Here is a 17,339-nt window from a genome sequence, read left to right as displayed (position 1 = left end):
ACCTCTCCATTCTTTGGTCAAAGAAGAAAGCCTTCCTTTGCTTCTTAATCAAGCCTGTCTCATTTTATTGGCTTAAACAACACAGGGCAAGAAGACTCTTACTGAGGACTGACACAGGGTGGTTAATAACAAACTCTGGTGACCCAGATAAAACAGGTCATGGCCTTCTTGCCTGCACTTGTCGGCTAGGCTCCAGGCTTGGCCCAGGTGGCTTTGGGAAGCTCCTGCAAGAATGACTGACTGTAATCTCTGAGGACACTCTGACAGGTAGAATGGTGGTGGCCTCTGGCTGAATTCAGAGCAACTCTGCCCAATAACCTCCTACCCACGGGTGGCGTGCACTCAGCATAACCCCCATAGTCATCTGGACTGTGCCCCTCTGAGGGGGTCACACTGTGGCATCATTGGGGATCGAAGACTGAAACTCATGTGTGTCTTTCTGCTGCCTCTGGTTGGCCCCCAGGTGCTGGACACCTGGGGACAGTGGGGGCTTGTGGACAAGACAGAACTTCAGCAGTCCTGCTTGTGGTCTCACCAGTAGTGCTGTCCTCTTGACTTCTGTACATGGTGTAGTGGCTGCATCAGCTTTTTGTTGTCCTTGCCAACCTCGGGGGTCAACAGTAGCATTCTCCATACTTCCAGTTTAGTAAAAGTGCAAGGGCAGCCCTCTGAGTCAAGAGGTGAAACCAGGAAAAAGCCCAGGTAACAAGTATCCATGACAGAAGAGAACGAGGACACTCAATCCAAGTTCAAGAAAAGGCATCGAGGACACCTGAGTGTGAAAGGGTTCCAAGGTAGGCACGCGACCAGTGACCTGACCTTGTCCAGTCAGCATGAGTTTCTCTGAAGCAAACTGGGGAGACCTGTGAGTAGCTCTCAAGAGGCAAACGATAAAAAGGCCTGTAGGAAAGACCACATACTGGCTATTTTCCTTCAGTGAGAGAGCATAGGAATCTGGACTAACTGTCCGGAGACCTTTTAACCCTGGTGAGTAACCTCAGCCCCCAATAAGGGATAGAAAGCCAAGGAAACCAGGACCTAATCAGTGTGCCATAAGTACACATAAGTTAACAGGAAAGACAGAATGTCCTCATAATCCCCTCAAAGGGGTAGAAATGGTAGATCTCAACTACTACCCTCGACAGCAAATGATCCAAAGAGATGAAGAATGACAGAGCCAGGAGGCTCCTAAGCTGGCACTCCAAATGACCCCTAAGGAGCCCTGGCTGACATTTGATATGGGGCAAAAACACTGTTGAATTCTTAGTTGACACCAATGTAATTTTTTTGGTTCTGAACACCAGATCAGGCGAACAGTCATAAGAACTGTAAAATTATGGGGTTTTCAGGGAAGTCCTAAGAAGGGGAATTATAGAGCCACTACCACTAGGATGGGAACTGGATGAACACATGTGCATCCATTCCTTCCTGTTCGTCCTTGAATGCCCTCCACTCCTACTAGGAAGAGATACCTTACATAAATTGGGGGGTTACCCTCCACCTAATGGGAGACAAACTGGAGACTGTTGTCTCTTTAGACAAGGGGCTGGAGATGATAATGTTAACGACTGAGGACAAACCTCCCCAAACAGAGCAAGTCCATCTCCCTGGAGTGAATCCTGAGATCTGGGCCCTGGCACAGGTAGGACCAGTTAAAGGAGCCGATCTTGCAATAGTTCATCTAAAACCTGGACATACACAGCCCAAGAGAAAACAGTACTCTCTCTGCCAGGAGGCCCTGTTGAGCATCTCCCCTGTAACACAGACCCTAAATGACCAGAGCCTTATTATTTATTAGACCAGGCCAATCAGCTTGTAACACCCCATTCTTCCCATAAGGAAACTCAATGGGGAATACTGGATAGTTCAGGACATCAGGGCAGTCAGTGAAGCCACAGAGTATACACCTACATGATCCCTAATCCCTACACATTGCTGGGCACTCTGTCACCCAGCAGGACCTAATATTCTGCCCCAAACTCCAGAGACATGACCTGGGGTAACAGACCCTTGGACCACTTTTGTGACTCTCTGACCTGAAGCTTCTCTTCTGAGAAACCACCCAAGTGTGGCCAGGGAGACAGGCCCCACAGCAAGCACTGGATCAGGGTCAAAGGGCCAGAGACCTGCATTTTCAGGAAAAATGTGACATGTGAGCATTATTCTCTTGTCCATATAGGGGCCAGGGACCTTAAACTGTCTGGGTTCCTTTGTCCCCCAAAGGTTACACCAATGGGGGTCGTCCAGGGATGAGTATGGTCAAGGCCGAGGCCTGTGGGCAACCAAACAGACCTGAAGAGAAGTTCCCCTCTTCCACCCAACGTTACCAGACACTCTCTCTCAGCAGGAAGCACTCACTGAAAAGGACTCAGGTCCTCGGCGCCCTCTCCCATCCACACAGTGAGGAGGAGACACAGGGCAGAGAAGGGGTTTGTCACCAGCAAAACCCATTTATATTCCCAGGGAATGAAAATAGAACCTAGGTGATAAAAAAGGATAGTCTCACCTTGTTTTCACTGCGCTGAGTCTAGCTCCCTAGTTCCCAAGGCACCTGGTGCAAAGGTTTCCCTTCAGCTCTTCCCAACAGGATGCCTGGTGCAAAATGATGGCGACGACGGCAAAGGCTCCGCCCCCAACACTCTGTTCAAGATGGCGTGGGGGAGCCGTGTGCAGAGACGCTGCACCCAGCGCCTTGATCTGGTGCAGGAGCAGCAACTGCGCCTGCGCCTGCGCTGCCCCCGGGATCCCGCGAGAACTCAGCCCCCTCTCGGCTGAGAGATCCTTATAAGCAGCCCCGCCCCAGACCTTACCTGTGGAAGCTCCTATTGGCGTGAGCTGCTGGGTGTAGGAGGACCCTTGCTGGGAAAGGACTCATGAAGGCAGGTAGCAGTTGGACCCCCACATCCCCGCTCCGACAGTGTGCCCTGAAGATCTGCCTGCATCCATTTGCAGCAGCTCTTGTGATAGAAACAACCGGAGCGTCTGCTAATAGGAAGCTGCTACACCCACTTTAGGATGCTGAGCATCCGTAGGAGGAATTGGGAACTTCTTGCTTTTTGTTGCAAGATCTCTAGGCTGTAGTGCTGACTGACAGAAGTCAAAGTCTTAAGAACATACACGATGTCGCCAAAGTCTTAGTGCCACTGCCCGATTTTGCTCCCTGAGGACTGCGAGTCTGCAATTACAGCCTCCGAGGGACTTCACTCCCGGGAGCCTGTGTAATAGATTTCCTTCTTCCTTTAGCAAGCCTCCTCTGACTCAAAGCTGAGGACAAAAATACTATCAGTATGACGAAGGAATTTCACTCGTGTGCTTTTGAGGCACTGTTGTTGTTGTTTTTTTTAATCTGCAAAACAAAACCCAAGGTCAAGGTTGTTTTGAACTCAGTCGGGTGAGCCCTGGCTCTCTGACCAGAAGAGAGTGTCTGTTGAATTCTTGGAGGATTCTTGGACATACTTGTTTCGGGGTCTAGAGAAAAAAAGATGCAAAGTTGTCAGAATAGAAGAGGCTCTGAGTGGACACACGAGTGCAGGTGGCCAAGATGACTCAGTAGTTTTCTAGGCTGGAAGCTTGTCCCGCACAGGGAGAAAGATGTCCTTGACTTTGAAAACCTGGGACGTGAAACTACCTTTGTTTATAAGTTTAAAATTTTTACTTCTGTTTCTATCTTGTTCCAAAAATGATTTAAGGTGGGCCTTTGACTGTGTGGATCGCAAGAAATTGTGGAAAATTCTGAAAGAGATGGGAATACCAGACCACCTGACCTGCCTCTTGAGAAATCTGTATGCAGGTCAGGAAGCAACAGTTAGAACTGGACATGGAACAACAGACTGGTTCCAAATAGGAAAAGGAGTACGTCAAGGCTGTATATTGTCACCCTGCTTATTTAACTTATATGCGGAGTACATCATGAGAAACGCTGGGCTGGAAGAAGCACAAGCTGAAATCAAGATTGCCGGGAGAAATATGCAGATGACACCACCCTTATGGCAGAAAGCGAAGAGGAACTAAAAAGCCTCTTGATGAAAGTGAAAGAGGAGAGTGAAAAAGTTGGCTTAAAGCTCAACATCCAGAAAACGAAGATATGGCATCTGGTCCCATCACTTCATGGGAAATAGATGGGGAAACAGTGGAAACAGTGTCAGACTTTATTTTTGGGGGCTCCAAAATCACTGCAGATGGTGATTGCAGCCATGAAATTAAAAGACGCTTACTCCTTAGAAGAAAAGTTATGACCAACCTAGATAGCATATTGAAAAGCAGAGACATTACTTTGCCAACAAAGGTCCATCTAGTCAAGGCCATGGTTTTTCCAGTGGTCATGTATGGATGTGAGAGTTGGACTGTAAAGAAAGCTGAGTGCTGAAGAATTGATGCTTTTGAACTGTGGTGCTGGAGAAGACTCTTGAGAATCCCTTGGACTGCAAGGAGATCCAACCAGTCCATTCTGAAGGAGGTCAGTCCTGGGATTTCTTTGGAGGGAATGATGCTGAAGCTGAAACTCCAGTACTTTGGTCACTTGATGCGAAGAGTTGACTCATTGGAAAAGACTCTGATGCTGGGAGGGATTGGGGGCAGGAGGAGAAGGGGACAACAAAGGATGAGATGGCTGGATGGCATCACGGACTCAATGGACATGAGTCTGAGTGAACTTTGGGAGTTGGTGATGGACAGGGAGGCCTGGCGTGATGCGATTCATGGGGTTGCAAAGAGTCGGACACGACTGAGCGACTGAACTGACTGACTGACTGACTGTGAGAGAATAAGGCTGCCTTTTATATCACCTTCCGATTCTGAAATAATGCCTTTTCAAATAAACTACACTGCATACTCCACCTTTTAAAAATTCAGAAAACATTGGAAGTCATGTGAAACTCATGATAAGGCTGCCCACCCAGCCCCTACAACCGCCCCCCCCCAAAAAAAAAAGCAGGTCTGAGAATTTTTTGTAATATTGGCTAATTCACATGAAAAGTTGAGTAACAAGAGCATGTGGGTAAAACATTCTATAAACCATTTAGCAAAATAAAAACTTAAGGTGGTCAAACAAAGAGTGTTGTGGGGTTTTTCCCTCAGATATCTCAGATCCAAAAAGTCACCCCACTACCACAACAGGCCAATTAAGACTGGTCTAATCAGGCTGCTGGTGGTCTCTTTCTGGAAGTTTCCATGGATGCAGGAGTCACGGTTTGTCCTCTCCTGCTGTGCTCTGCCCTAGTCCTCCTCCACTACCCCATTCCCTTCTCATAGAAGCCCATATCAGAGCTCCTTCCCTTTTCTCTGAGCATCTATCTGAACATAGCCTTATCAATTTGTCAGGTTTCTCTCTTCTAGGAGAAAAAAGCTAAGGGTCAAATTCATGGCGCATCAGCATGCATTTGTGTATTCATCTCAGGCCTCATCTCATATCCTTATCCGTTTTTATTTTTTAATCTCCTGCTTCAATGTTATGCCTTCCTGCTTACAGCCTTTCTGTCTCCTCTCCGTGTGTGTGTGTGTGCTAAGTTGCTTCAGCTGTGTTCAGCTCTTTGCAACCCCATGGACCGTAGCCCACCGGGTTCCTCTGTCCATGGGATTCTCCAGGCAAGAATACTAGAGTGGGTTGCTACGCCCTCCTCCAGGGGATCTTCCTGACCCAGGGATCAAACCTGTGTCTCTTGCATTGCAGGCAGATTCTTTACAGCTGAGCCACTGGGGAAGCCCAAGAGAGTTTAAAGTGAGTGTTTTCTACTCTAATTCTTTCTTTTCTTTGTAGGAACTTTGTGATCTCAATCATTCATGACCCCATCTCAATATACCTGTAAAATTATATTGATATTTTGTTCCCTTATGTTCTTTTGATACCCTGTGTTCATCTCTGTTGATATAATTATCATTTGTGTTAAAAAGATCTATTTTCCTATATCTTCCTGACTAGATTTGGATCTTCCTTAGGAATTATGTCTTTTTCATCTTTGCATCAACTCTGTATTTAACAAAGGGCCATGCACACAGTGTATGAGTAATAATAAATGTTTGTTGACTGATTAAATGTAAACATTTAACTCAGGGTCAGTTAACCTATACCATAGGCCAAATACTGACATGTCCAACTTTGTGATCATAGCAGACATCGTTAATTGATGACTGATCACAGTGTTCTTTCCCACTAAGCTGGGATATAATCCCTAAATCCTTCTCAACACAACTCTCTAGCCAGCAACTATGAATAGATCATTGCTGTTACACCACCGGAAATCTGTCAACCTGGTTTTCACCTAATGTTACCTCTGCTGTAAGCTGCATTAGCTGGTGCAAGACAAGTTCTGGGTCAGAGTCAACGTTCATCGAGTGCCCCAGAATGACCCACAGATGGTTTACAGAATCCCATGGGCAGAGTAGCCTACACTCCATGGGGTTGCACAGAGTCAGAGATGACTGAGTGACACACACACACACACACACACACACACAGAGAGTAGAGGTTGTTATGGATGAACAGCAAGTTCTTCACGCTGTGATTTTACATTCCATCTACTTCTCCTTGAGAAGATAGATCCAGTTCTTTCCTCCACTCACCTTCCTTGAGGGAAATGGGCCTTTTTTCCTCCCCATGCTCCCCCTTGGAGTCTTGTTGTGGTCTCCAGGGAGCTCTGTGCTGACAGCATGATGAGCTGCTCGTGAAGAAAAAGCTATTCCCAACAGGATTGCATAATAGACACTTCACCTTAGAGGAAGTGATAACAGTGCTTACAAAAATGGAAAAAAAGCCAAGAACTAAAGATTTCTCAGCTCTATTTTCAGCAATACAGGTAGAATTATATCTTAAGAAGTTTGACTATGTAATTTAAAACTACTGATTTAGATATTTGGGGTCTTCTGTATTTGTTCTGTCTACTCATTTCCTTCTAAAGGAAATGAGAGCAATTCCTTCTGAGGAAACAATGGAAAAGGTGACAATCCATGCCCCTGCCCCCTGCAAATTACTTAAACTGGAAAAGTTTCATTTAGAAACTAAGAAAGATCCTATAGCTCAAAGATTTCATATGACTAATATTCATCCTTTTTTTTTTCACATAGAAAGCTTTTGGACAATTACAGCCTTGAGATGTGACCAAGATGCTGCAGCTGAACTTAAAAATATGAACCTGGACAGTGCTTGTTGGCCTTTCTGTGAACTTCAGTTTTATTCTTAGGTCAGCTCCTTCCACGGAGGAATTGGAGCGTGGTTGTTCCCACATAGCACTAGATCTTTAAATCAGTGGTGCTCTCTGCCATCCTGTCAGAGAACGACAAGGTGAGTGCCAGGTTTTGATGACTAGGATTCATGACCAAAGTCCCAGGTCTATCTCAGGCCTCTTGTGTCACCTGTACTTACCCTCTTCAGGTTTATTCTCCTGTCTTTAAATAGTGTGACCAAAAAAAAAAAAAAATGAGCCAACATTCCAAGCCAGGGAGCTAATGTTGGGGAAAGTCCAACCCCAAACAAGACCTGTGTGTGTGTGCGCGCGTGTACGTGCACGCTAGTCACTCAGTCATGTCCAATTCTTTGCAATTCCGTGAGTGTAGCCCACCAGGCTCCTCTGCTTGGGATTCTCCAGGCAAGAATACTGGAGTGGGTTGCCATTTCTGAAACAGTATTCACTGAATTCTGAAAGTAGCCAGCATCAATAGGAGCATAAAAGCCATCCCAGAGGATTATGGGCTATGAGGTTCAGGGGTTGTTGTGGTTATTCCAATTTGCCTTGATTCATGAACCTAATATTGCATTTCTTATGCAATATTATTCTTTACAGCATTGAACTTTACTTTTACCATCCACTGCCAAGTGTTGGGAGAAGGCAATGGCAACCCATTTTAGTACTCTTGCCTGGAAAATCCCATGGACGGAGGAGCCTGGTGGGCTGCAGTCCATGGGGTCGATAAGAGTTGGACAGGACCGAGCAACTTCACTGTCACTTTTCACTTTCATGCATTGGAGAAGGAAATGGCAACCCACTCCAGTGTTCTTGCCTGGAGAATTCCAGGGACAGGGGAGCCTGGTGAGCTGCCGTCTGTGGGGTTGCACAGAGTCAGACACAACTGAAGCGACTTAGCAGCAGCAACAGCAGCCAAGTGTTGAGAAAGAAGTTCCTGCTTTGGCCCAGCTGCTTCATTCTCCCTGGAGCTATTAGTAACCACTCTCCGCTCTTCCCCAGTAGCATACTGGACACCTTCTGACCTGAGGGGCTCATCTTCCAGCGTCATATCTTCTTGCCTTTCCACAGTGTCCATGGGGTTGTCCAGGCAAGAATACTGGAGTGGTTTGCCATTTCCCTCCTCCAGTGGACCACATTTTGTCAGAACTCTTCACTGTGACCCATTCATCTTGGGTGGCCCTGCAAGACATGGCTCATAGCTCCATTGAGTTATGCAAGCCCCTTCACCACAACAAGCCTGTGATCCACGAAGGGGGAGGTTTAGGGGACGGGGCGCTAATCTGGGATTCGAGAAACTTGTGTTGTGACTGAAAGATAATACACGTCTCACCCTCTACTAGTTAAAATGCTTTTAAGCAGTGTAGATAGAGAGCGATCTGCAGAATGAGGGCATGCAGCCATCTGTCACCGCTCCTGATCCCCTGAACACACCTTCCTGTAAGCCTCCCTGAGGCTCTGCAGTCCTGTGGCCTGCAAAGGCACGAGGGTGGGAGAAGAGAGAGCACAGAGGAAAGTGGTTTGCAGAGAGGTCTGGATACTCCTGTGTACATATAGTGAATATTTCATATGAGGCCAGTTAATATCATGCTCCGTTCTTCTGAAGAGGGAGGTCAAATACGTTATTGGTCTGAATATGTTTTATTCTGTCTTTGGCCCTCAGTCACTTATTCATTTATTTGTCTATCCATTTATCTATTCATCCGATATTTATTGAACACCTGTTATATATCATGCTCTGTTCTAGGTGCTGGGGAGGCAGATAGAGATATAACAGATATTCAAATACAATGGTGTGATGAAATATAAAGCAGTTATGGGGGTAGTGAATAACAAGGCATATGAAAAAAAGTTGAAAGTTAGTCACTCAGTTGTGTCTCTTTGCAACCCCATGGACTGTAGCCCGCCAGGCTCCTCTGTCCATGGAATTTCTCAGGCAAGGATACTGGAGGGGGTTGCCATTCCCTTCTCTAGGGGATTTTCCCGACCCAGGGTTCAAACCCTGGTTTATTGCATTGCAGGGAGATTCTTTACCGTCTTAGCCACCAGAGAAGCCCAACAAAGAGTATATTGCCAAGTAAAGAGGTGGCTCATATTTGAAGGAACACAACAGAGATAATGAATTTGCATAATAGCTGTTAAAAACACTTTTTGAGACTCAGCTATCTTTTATTTTTTGGTATTCAACTTATGAATCTTTCATTCTGATAGTCACTATATAAAATAATCAGTTTCCCCTATGATAAAACTAAACCATGCTATTTTTAACAATAATGTATTATGTAAGAGTATATATTATGTCAATTATTACTTAAGTAATTAATTTCCAAGATGTCACAGGTTGGGTTTTCCAGAAACAGATACTGAGATAGAGTTTGATGTGTAGGGGTTTTTTATTAGAGACCATTATCTGTGGAAAGGAGATGAAGGAAGTGGAATTTCTTGGAGGAAAGGGTCAAACTACAATGCAGACTAATAACAACAGCCCTACAGAGAGCTCTGGAGCAGAAACGACCATCAGAGTGGTACCAGGCTGGGCTGAAATGGCTGGGCCTCTGTCTCTGACCACGATCGGTCAATGCATGTGGGTCCCCCAGGAAGAGCATGCACTTGGCCAAGTCAGCCCATGGCTGATGAGACAAGCAGGATATGGCGACACTAGCGTCTCTCCCAGCATCTGAGAACAAGAGCTTTGCCTCTCCTTCTGCACGTCAGTTCCTTCCATGTACAGAATAATGAATGAGAGTGGGAAGACAGCAGTGATCAAAATACAGCTATAGTTATGCTTTAAGCTTGACTTTTTACCAGGTCTTTTAACAAGAGCTGGTTAATTCTTTAAAAAAATTTTTTTATAGTATTTTTAGATGAGTTCTAGGTTCATAGCCTCCACATACACAGATTCTCCCCAGCGTCCATATCCCACACTAGATGGTACATGTATTATCATCAGTGCACCTGTGTTGACATCATTATCATCCAAAGCCCCTGGTTTATGTTAAGGTTCACACTTGGTATTGCACCTTCTGAGTTTGGGTAAATGTATGATGACACATACCCACCGCTACAGTGTCACGTAAAGTCTCACTGCCCCAAAGTCCTCTGTGCTCTGCTGACTTATCCCTCCCTCCTCCTATGGGGCCGTTTGCTATCTCCATCATTTTGCTTTTCACTGAATCTTGTGCAGTTGGAATCATACAGCCTTACCATAGTGGCTTCTTTCAGTTAGTAATATACCCAAAGATTCCTCCACGTCTCTTTGTGGTTTGATACCTCATTGGTTTTTAGTGCTGAGTAATATTTCAGTGTCTGTATGGACCACTGTTCATTTATTCATTAGTTTACTGAAGGACATCTTAGTGGCTTCCAAGATTTGGTGATTATGACTAAAGCGGCTATAAACATCTGTGTGCAGGTTTTTGTGTGGACATACAGTTTCAATTCGTTTGGGTAAATACCAAGGAACACAACTGTTGGGTCATATGGTAAGAGCACATTTAGTTTTATAATAAAAAGACAAACGGTGGTGACTGTACCCTTTTGTAATCCCATCAGCACTGAATGGGACTTTTTGTTGTTCCACAGCCTCATCAGCACTTGGTAGTGCCAGTGTGTTGGATTTTGGTCATTGTAATATGTGTATAGTGCATTAATTCTCCTTTAATTAAAATTTTATGACATTATCACATATTTCAAAGAGTTTCTAATTTTAAGTCTTTGAGTAATAAAACCTGAGAAAATTAAGCTGCTTCAATAGCAACTAGTTTTTGAGTACTACAACCAGTTCTACCTGGATGAAAAAACTTTTTTTTTTTTTTAATTATTTTTGATAAATAATTGGAGAAGGAAATGGCAACCCACTTCAGTATTCTTGCCTGGAGAATTCCATGGACAGAGGAGTCTGGCAAGCTATAGTCCATGAGGTCAGAAGACTCAGACATGACTTCACCACCACCACCTAAAGTGGGCTTTCCTGATGACTCAGACTGCAAAGAATCTGCCTGCTAATGCAAGAGACCCAGCTTTGATCCTTGGGTTGAAAAGATCCCCTATATTGAAAAGATCCTCCAATATTCTTGCCGGGAGAATTCCGTGGACAGAGGAGTCTGGCAGGCTACAGTCCATGGGGTCACAAAGACTCAGACACAACTGAGCGACAAACACTTTGGTAAATCACAGATAAAAACAAAATACTAAACCAAGCGATGAGAAAACAGTATTTCTTAATGTTGACATAAATAAATATTTATGGGCTGGGATTACTTTCAATTCAAATACTAAAATAATTCTAAAGCTGTGTATCAAATGACCAATTAATAGATAAAGTTGCTTTGGGTACAGTTTAGGTAAAACAAATTTAAAGCCTGATTAGAATTCTTCCTATTGATTTTTTCAAAAGATACTTAAACTTGGCAGAGTTCTTTGGGAATGCAGGTAGTATCTGAAATATTGAGAAAAACAGCAAGATCCAGGGCTAGTGTGGTTACTGAATTTGGGGACTGTGGGTCTGCCTGGAGCAGGAATGGGATGCAGAGATCCGGACACTGACCTGACTCAGTGTCACTGACCTGACAACCCTTGGTTGTCTCTCTATGCCAGCACTGATGTGGGAGGAAATTCAGTACTTGGAATCCAGGTTCCTTACTGACCTCTCCACTGATCAGGAAAAGGTTGCTTGTAGAACTTTAACAGCATCTCTGGCATTGCTCTTTAAAATAAAACAAAAAATCCAAACTATTTTCTAGATTTTTTTTTTCCCCAAAATAGGGCAGATCTGCAAAGATGGAAAGAAAAGGAAATACTAAAAATAACTTTCCCCAATTAGTGATAGCCAAACACATATGGTAAGATGGAAATAGTTTCCAATCGCCCGAAGCAGAACTGTGAATTCCCCAAGCACAGTAGGTAATTAGAAACAGCCCTGACGTTCTCAAGGTGCAGTTGGGACGACGCGGTCTGACCTGGTGGGGACTCCGAGCATCACCTCCATGTAGATGTGGACTGACGTCAACTGAGTCTGAAACCATTTATATGTGTTATTTTATTTCACAAAGGCCTGGGTGCTGGCTTTCTTCTTGGAAAGTCAGAAGTCCTGCATCTCAAAATAGAAGTTCTAGGGCTGGAATGTGGTCAGGATTGCACATTTCCTGAAGCCCAGAGGCAGGGGCGCAGCCGTCCCTTCTCAGCTGGCAGGGTTTTGTTTTCCACTGTGGTGGTGGAGGGGCATGGAGAAGAGCCACCTGTGTGGGCGGTGGCACCAGGGGAGGGCGCGGAGGCTGCCAGGACAGCCTGGCAGTGCGTCACTCTGGGCTTTGGCCCAGATGACCAGCTGGTTACCCGGCCTTGGCGATTGGGCTGCCACCCAGCCAGCTGGCCGGGGGCGTCTGCCAGGCCTGCCTCCCCAGACGGGGAGGGTCGGCAGCTATGACCGCTGGGGCTGCCAGACCACCAGACAGGGAGGCGGGCAGCCTGCCCCCACCCCCCTACCACAGGGTTGCCAACCACCCTTTGTCCTTTGACGGACCCCAGCACTCACGTCTCTCCTCTTTCCTATTCCCAGTACAGATTTCAACCAGCGCACACCTGTGAGAGTGGTGGTTGGTGAAATACCACATTGCTCTGTACGGGTCAGTGGCCAGTGACCGTGCCCGAGGGTCCCTTACCGCCAGGCGTGTCTCCAGGGCCTCCGGGGCCTCACCAGAATCCCATCAGTCAGATAGGTCTGCGTCCAACCCGCTTGGTTGTTCAGTGTTGTGAACCTGACTGTAATCGCCTTCTTTTCCTTTCTTCCACTGACTCTTAATTTCCTATCCTGTTGCTCAGTCACTTGGTCGTGTCCAGCTCTGTGACCCCGTGGTCTGCAGCCAGCCAGGCTTCTGCGTCCTTCACTATCTCCTTCAGTTTTCTCAAACTCATATCCATTGAGTTGGTGATGCTATTCAACCAACTCATCCTCTGCCGCCCCCTTCTCCTCTTGCCCTCAATCATTCCCAGCATCAGGGTCTTTTCCAGTGAGTTGGCTCTTCACATCAGGCAGCCAAAATACTGGAGCTTCAGCATCAGCATCAGTCCTTCCAATGAGCACTCAGGGTTGATTTCTTCTAGGATTGACTGGTTTGATCTCCTTGATATCCAAGGGACTTTTGAGAGTCTTCTCCAACAGCACAGTTTGAAAGCATCAATTCTTTGGTGCTCAGCCTTCTTTATGGTCCAGCTCTCACTGTTTTGGCCGCCCCCCTCATCCCACATTCCCGTGAATGATCTGCAGCCTAGGATCCTTTCTCTCAGAACTCTGGGCTTGCTCCTCTCCTCCTCCTGAAGGACAGGATACTGCCTTCCTCTGCCTCATCCTGCAACACCCCCTCCTCTGCCTATGGGGTTCTGATCAATCTCACCAAGGACAGCTAGGCCGACTTGCCGGGCGGGGGGGAGGGGCCCTGCAGACGTCACACGGCCAGACCCCCCCAGGTTCTAAGACTTGTTTTCCCTGGTGCCTCTACTCAGCCTGCTCAAGACTGAAGCGCCTGGACTGACCTCTTTACTCCCGCCCGTTCGTTGTTCACCAAAAACTTGTAAACCGAGGCTGACTGATCTGGGTTGGGCCGGCATCCACACTGCCTGCAGCTCCCCTTTTGGACGTAACAACCTCCTGGTCCCTGAAGCCACTGCGGTTTCACAGTTAGGTGGATGGGTATTTAAAGGGAGGACCCACTGTGCATGGGATTCCGTGTGTATAAGGCAGTGGAGGCCATGCCCCCACGGACCTCGAGTTTCTGGTTCAGAGAAAGAGGAGCATGATCTGAAGGCAGGGGTCGGGGTGAAAAAATGGGATGAGGGAGAGAAACAGGTGTCTTGGGAGGAGGGAGCTGTCACCTTGGCTGGGGGGTGATGAGGGGAGGGTCCTGGTCCTGGGGAGGGACCAGGGGTGTCAGAGTCCTGGGTTTGTGACTTCACTCTGCCTCGATTCCTCCAGCTCTAATATGGAGAGAATCATGCCTGCCTCACAGAATAGTCGTAGGATTGATCACTTGAGCTCTTCCAGCCCCTGGCACGTGATAAACAAGGAGTGGACAGGAGTGCTCGCCTGGTTTCACGGAGGAGACAGCCTCTGACCAGGTGGATGCAGACATGGGTGCATGGGGTGTTCGTGCAGGTTGGGGACTCGGATCAACCAGGCACTGTTTCCACCAGTAGAGCTCCTAAAAAACCAACGATTTAAGTGATGCCCCAGTCTTCCGTGATACTATTTTTTTCAATTTCCCTTTAAATGCACAGCCCTCGAAAACAATGACCAAAGAAGGTTCCTAACGAAAACAAACAAAAAGACAAAGCACACGAGGGAGGACTGTGGACTTCCCAGGTATAAAAGTACCACCTGCGGGTGGAAGATGGTGCGAAAGACAAGGTTCGCCCAGGGAGGAGCGTTTCTCCGAGAGACCACTAGGTGGCGACAGACGCACACGGAGGCAGCGGGACTGTCCTCCAGCGCTGCCGGTGCCCGACAGGCGGGTTCGGGTCTGGGAGCCACGCTGCTCCCTGCAGCCTCCCGAACCCCACCCCAAGCCTGCTCCTCCCTCCCTTCCTGCTCATCTCTCTTCAGATATTTCCTAACAGGCACTAAGGAGCAGAAATGTATGGGAAATTCTATGAAAAAACCCGATCTTTACATAGGTCTGCTATTGTGTAGTCGCTTCAGTCAGGTCCTACTCTTTGCCATCCCGTGGACTGTAGCGCTCCAGGCTCCTCTGTCCATGGAATTCTCCAGGCAAGATCACTGGAGCAGGTAGCCACTCCCTTCTCCAAGAATCTTTTCAATTCAGGGATCGAACCCAGGCCTCCTGCATTGCAGGCAGATTCTTGACCGTTTGAGCCCCTGGGAAGCTGAGAGGACAGTTCCTGGCTCCCTGCTCCCTGTGGCTTTATTAGGAGTCTGTGTCAGCTGGGTTCTGGGTAATTGGGTTTGATGGCTCAGCCTGGAGTTGATTGACATTTCAGAGGGATGCTGAGCCTGACTTAATCACAGTGTATTTTACGTGGAGTATGTTGTAAACCGCGGGTGCCCCCGTGACCTTGGGCATGTTTGAGGGAGGCGTGAAGTCTGCTGTTAGAACGGGGCTGTGATGTGTAAGAAGGGCTTAGACTTAGGACGCTGGCACTTAAGTGCCACTCCAGCTTCTTTGCTCCCCGTGGACTTGAGACAGCACCTGGAGACAGGGCTCATGGTGGAGTTCTACAATGGCCCCAAAGCTTCCTGCCCCTGGTGCATGTGCTGTGAGTGGTCCCCACCCCTGTGTAGGGCGGTGCCTGCAGATGTGGGGGGGGGATATGAAGCCCATATTACCTCATGGTGGACGGCAGAGGTGAGGGGTCTGCAGAAGTCATCAAGGTACTGAATCAGCACCTGGGTGGGCAAGAAGGTGCAGAGGTCAGAGACAGAAGTCAGGAAGAGACAGATGTCAGAACAGACCTCACTGTTGTGGAGAAGACCGCAAGCTAGAGAATGGCCCCAGCTGACAGACCGGCAGGACAGCTGGGACATGGCTGCTATGACCACAGGGGCTCTGGCCGCCACTCCCAGGGTTATCCTCGGTGGGAGTGTGTAGGGCTGGGCTGGAAGATGTCCTGAGTGCAGCCCATGAGACCCTGAGCAGGGCTGGGCTGCACCCCTGACCATGGAAACATACCGACTTAAGTTGCTTAGTTTGTAATAGTTTGGCGGCAGCAGCAGAAAATGACCTCAGGACTTGCCCAGTTCCTTGGCACGATTGTCATGAGGACTAGGAAAAAGATATGCAAAGCACCTGACAGGTAGGAGGCTGCTCATGAATGGTAGCTTTTAGTCGCATAATCTGTAATTGTCCCATTCTTTTTTTCCCAGCGAACATGAATCTCTCTGTTTTCAATGGATCTCGTGAAATGTTCAGAACTGCTGAGGGGCTTGGATGAAAGGATGCGTCGCTCACTCCAGGTTGGGGTCTGGGACACAGTGAACCAGCAGTGACAGAGTGACAGTGGTGGTGACTTTGCAACCATGATGACGTTTACCCTGCTGAAAACTAGGCGTATTTCTCAAGAGGACCCAGAGCTATTTTCCCCCTTAAAACCACGTTTGATTTTCTTCACAAGTAGCTTTTTTTTTTTTACAGAAGAACCAGAAACCATGATTGAATCACACACCAGGTAGAAATGAACCTTAGATATAACCTGTTCCAACATCTGCAGGTTACAAATGAAAAACAAAACCAAAAACCCTGAATCTGAAGCAGCTTTGTTTAAGGCCACAAAGCAAACCAGTAGTAGGATGAGGAACGGAATTCAGGTATCTTGATGCCAAGGCCATTTCCACAGATCCACATATTTAGTTCTCTTCTGAAATTTTCCCTCTATTTAAGATTCAGGGCTGTGTTAGCTCACCAAGTGTCAGCATTCTCGTCCCCTCTCCCGTGTCTAAAATTTACCTGGGCAATTAAAATGGGTTTGTAACATTTGTTATACAAATAGAAATAGATTCTATGCAAATGCTCAATGGATGAGTTTCCTAGGAGACTCGTGAGAAGTAAACAGCCAGTAAAAAGAAACACACACACTAGTGTGGAGCCCATGTAGCTCCTGGAACTAAACCAAAGCCGGCCTGCAGCAGACACGTATTCTAAGAGGTACAGTGGATGAGAGAGTCAAGGCCACTGAGAAGTCATTTCTGTTTTGAACCAAACACAAAGGATCAGTTCTCTGTTATGTCTGCTCCCAGGCTGTAGGCTGCCCCCATCTAATCCAGAGGTCAAGCAGGACTTTGACCTTCACTGAGGCTCCTCAGCACTGCCCTGGGCCTTGATGTCTAAGCCGTTGGGGTCCACTTGGCCTGAGCTTCTCCTGGCGCACCAGCTGAACATCAAGTTGGGAAGCCAGTGGGCCCTCTGGCCTTCCTTCCCTTCTCCCCACCTTCTTGGTACCCCCTCCCGCTCCTGCCCTCAGGCTACCCGCCCCCCAAGCTCTCCTACGGCCCTCACCTCCTCCCCCACCACCACACCTGCCACTAGTCTCTGGGTTTTCTATCTTGAGGGCATTTGCTTTAAACCCTTTTCTGTTACCGAGGATCAGAATACCCTTTGCTCCCCCACTCAAAGTGGGTCCAAAGTGGTAGTGGGAGAGAATGCTGGTTCTTCAGTA

The 17,339-nt window shown here is 47.3% G+C and overlaps 1 long non-coding RNA gene across 2 annotated transcripts in view; it reads right to left on the bottom strand.

Annotated features, from left to right (window-relative positions):
* Positions 1-2,674, bottom strand: part of LOC102173519 — a 46,848-nt gene extending 44,174 nt beyond the window's left edge. For both annotated transcript variants that reach the window (XR_311050.3, XR_311049.3), the window contains exon 1: positions 2,507-2,674. This is a non-coding gene — a long non-coding RNA (uncharacterized LOC102173519). The remainder of the gene's footprint in view (positions 1-2,506) is intronic.

The sequence above is a fragment of the Capra hircus genome, chromosome 24, assembly GCF_001704415.2.
Source record: "Capra hircus breed San Clemente chromosome 24, ASM170441v1, whole genome shotgun sequence".
Taxonomy (NCBI): Eukaryota; Metazoa; Chordata; class Mammalia; order Artiodactyla; family Bovidae; genus Capra; species Capra hircus.
Note: the sequence above shows the minus strand (reverse complement) of the source record. Positions and strands in the feature narration are given on the sequence as shown.